We start from the raw sequence: 4,151 nt of genomic DNA on the forward strand, positions 1-4,151 counted from the left end.
ACACACACACACACACACACACACACACACACACACACACACACAAACAAACACACACACGAATAATGCCGCACTAGTAATTCAATATGTAGGTGTTGGTTAATCGAAATATGTTTGACCAAAATTGAAATGCTTCGTCCGGTCAGCCCTTTACCCACTTCCCTTCTTCCCTTCCCTCTCCTCTCCCCTCTCCATCTACAGAATAAAAAATAAAAAAATCGTAGATTAATGTGTTCAAATTTTCTGGGAAATCTTCTTTCACGCTGATGATTGTATTCCTTTGGAGCAATCTTTTATAGCCATAGAATACCCAATGAAGATAATCACTTTCATAAGGGTCTTCTCTTATATCTTCAAAATTTGCAACCTTTCTAGAAAACACGATCGTGCCCCTGGACACGAAATTCTACTTTCCCTTCTGTTGTACACAATAATATCACTCATATCACTCATCATATCTGAAATTATCATAAAGTAATACTGATATCAGAAAACAAAACATCTTCCTCCAGGAACTTTGCGTTCACTTTGTGATGTATTGTTGTTTTTACTTTTTTTTTTTTTTTTTTTTTTTTTTTTTTTTTTTATATATATACTTCGTTCCCTGTAAGACTCACTGGTCTTATGTAGGCTTCATTTCCCATTGAGTTCAAGTTCAAAGCACTTAATATGTTAAATTCACCTCTATAGGTTTACCTCTCAAAATAATGATCGGTAATCCAATCCTTCGCAAACACAATACAACTTCCGTCTTCTCCCGAAGAGTGGGAGTTAGGGGGGGGGGGGGTGATCATGATGGAACGTGAGGTCAAGTTATGCAAGCCGTTCATTATGTTGTGGTTTGGTTTTCATTGCAACAATTTTGCTGATACTGCCATCTGATCACATCATTTTTTTTTTGCTCATTATTCTTTTAATTAAATTGTAGATAGATAAATGCTAAAACAAAGATATTAAAATTTCCTTATCTTATAGATGATCTGGAAAACTTTGTATTCATTTTTGGTTTTGTGAATCCCGTCCTTTCGAATGCAAATTTTGTCAATTTAATTGCAATTTTTTCTTTCTTGAAGTAATCTGACATGTATCACAGTAAGCTTTGAGTTTTAACCTCGTATCTTAACTATAGAAGCCTGAGCTCGACACCCAATGGCCATAGATGACTGTCCTCTACCATGTCTATATTTGAATTTAAGGCAAAGGTGATATTTTCAAGAATGGCCAAGAAGCTCCTGATGTCCTGATGGAAGATCATGACCTTCTTCAGAGTCTGTGTCTTCGAAGTATTGAAAAAATTAAACTTTTATAAGATTAAATATTGTTGCTGAAAGTGATTTTGAGAACCCGGTGCGGGTAATCCAAAATCTTAATTGGAAATATGAAAAAAAAGCAAGAAAAATAATCAAAAGAAAAAATAGTGCATCAAATAGAAAGGCGATGTTGTTAACATTTTTGAAAATAAAATATGACATGATGGGACGAAGAAGAATGGGAAGAGAGGGAAGCAAAGAAGAGTAAGGAAGAAAAGATTGTAGAAAATAAGGAATAAGATAAGAAAGATAATTAGGGAAAATCAGGACAAATTAAGATGACAAGAACAATAAAAAAACAATGATGGGAAGGAGGTGAAATGGAAACGATGAAAAGGGGAAAGAAGAAATCAAAGAAAATTATATAAAGGAAGGGAAACAGGAGGAAATAGAGAATGGTAAATGCGAACAGACAAAAGTTAATGGAGATAAAAAAAATACAGAAGAAAGTAAATATCCAGACAAAGAACAAAGCAGAGACGAATGAGAAGAAGTAGAAGGGAAAGTAGAAGATGGAGAAAGAGAAGGAAAAGAAGTAGGAGGAAAAGGAGAAGTAGGAGAAGGAAAAGAAGGAGGAGGAGGAGAAGGAAAAGGAGAAGAGGGGAAAAAAGGAGAAAGAAGAGTAGAACGAGGAGAAGGAAGAGAAAAAAGAAATAGAAAGAAGTACAAGAAGAAGAAGGAGTAGTAGAATGAGAAGGATGGATTAAGAATTAAAATAAGCATGATAATGAGAAGGAAAAGTAGGAGAAGCGAAAGAGAAGTAGATGGAGAAGGATAAGGAGAAGAAGACGACGACGAATTAGAAAACGAAGAGAAAGACGAAGACGAAGAGGATTCTTTTGCAATCAAACCTGAAGTCAATTGAAAGAAGAGAAGACCGAGAGAAGGGAGTGAATTGTGATTGGAGAAGAACATGACAGGAAGTAAGAAAGACGAATATGTGAGAAGAGGATATGAAGAGAGAATGAAATTGTGTAAAAATGATTCTGTGAGAAAAAAAATATGAGAAATTATTTATAAGAAATAGAGAAGATTTTGGAAACAAGAAAAGACGAAGATGTATGAAGTTTATTGTATGAAAAAGAAGAAATAACACTAATGTTATGATTAATAATAATAATAATAATAATGATAATATAATCGCAGTAGTATTGATAATATCAAAACAATGAGAACAATAGTGGAAAGTGAAGCGTAGAAAGAAAAGATACCTACCTGAAGACGACAGAAAGAAAGGGAGGTCCAAAAATACATACATACATACACCAAAGGCTTTTTCCCCCTTACATGGAAGGTAACTAAAAACCAAAGGCATTAAATTCACTCCCATTCCATCCCCACATACTCCACTCCCATCCACCCCCCTCACTCCCTCTTCTCTTGGCACCTCCTGGGTGACGGGTCATCCCTGCATCTCGCCCACTTCCCTGGGTCAGAAGCAGTGTCGCAAGACACAGCACATCCACAGCAAAGCCGCTTCATCAAATCGGCGACCACCCACGGAGGTTCCCACATGCAGAAATGTAGAAGACGTGGAGAAATCTCTTCGGGCTGCGTCAATTTATTTTTCACACATACTCCCTCAACCCTCATCGCCAACCACACCCCCTCATGCATCACAGTCAACCATTCTCCATTCTCTTCTGTCTTCTGTCTTCTCCCGTCTTTCCTCAACAGACATTCCCCTCTTTCCCAATGTCCCTTTTACCCCATCCATCCATTTCATCCTTGGCCGCCTCCTCATGTTCACTCCTTCCACCTCTGCCTTCCATACCTTTTTTATTAGCGTTTCTTCACTCATTCTTTCCATATGACCAAACCATCCCAATACTCTTTTATCAACCGTATTTCCCAACTCCCTTCCCACCCCCGTTCTCCTCCTGACTTCACCATTTCTTACTCTATCCAGCTTAGTAACCCCTATCATACTTCTCAGGCACCTCATCTCAAACACATTCAAACTCCTCTCTTTCTTGTGTTCCATGTTTCTGCCCCATACCGTACTGTCGGCACAATCACTAATACATACAATCTCCTCTTATCATCCATTCCCAAATGTCTATTTCTCATTACACTTTTTAATCCCCCAAGGCATTTACTTGCTTCTCTTAATCTACATTCTACCTTCACCTCCACTCCTCCCTTTCCCGCCACATTCGCACCTAAGTATCTAAAACTATCCACTTCTTCCAGGCTCCCTTATTACTATTTTTCTCTATTTTCTTTAACTATCTCCAATCCCCGACCCATTTATCTCTCGCACCACCCCATCCATGTAAAGATTGAACAGCCAGGGCGACATAACACACTCCCTGACGAAGTCCCACCTTTACCTCATACTATTCACTCTGTCCATTTCTAATTCTAACACAAGCTCTACTACTCTCGTAAAAACTCGTGACTGCTCTTAAAAGCTTTCCTCCTATCCCATATTTTTGCAATACCCCCCACAGTGCCTTCCTATCTACCCTGTCATAAGCCTTTTCCAAATCCACAAAAACCCAAAAAAATATCCTTACCTTTTCCTAAAGCTTTCTCACATATGTCTTACCACAGAAATCTGATCCATGCAACCCCTACCTGTCCTAAACTCACACTGTTCCTCACTAATTACTCTCTCTGCTCCTCTCTTAATCCTCTCAGTCAAGACCCTCCCATAAGCCTTCCTAACTACCCTTAACAAACTGATCCCTCTGAAACTACTACACTCACACTTGTCCCCCTTTCCCTTGCAAAGTGGAACTATACAGGCACTCCTCCAGTCCTCCGGCACTCTACCCTCTCTTAAACAAACCTTGAATAACCTCACCAGCAAGTCCACCATCACGGTACCTACTTTTT

The sequence above is a fragment of the Oratosquilla oratoria genome, chromosome 23, assembly GCF_046742065.1.
Source record: "Oratosquilla oratoria isolate Oo_2021 chromosome 23, ASM4674206v1, whole genome shotgun sequence".
Taxonomy (NCBI): Eukaryota; Metazoa; Arthropoda; class Malacostraca; order Stomatopoda; family Squillidae; genus Oratosquilla; species Oratosquilla oratoria.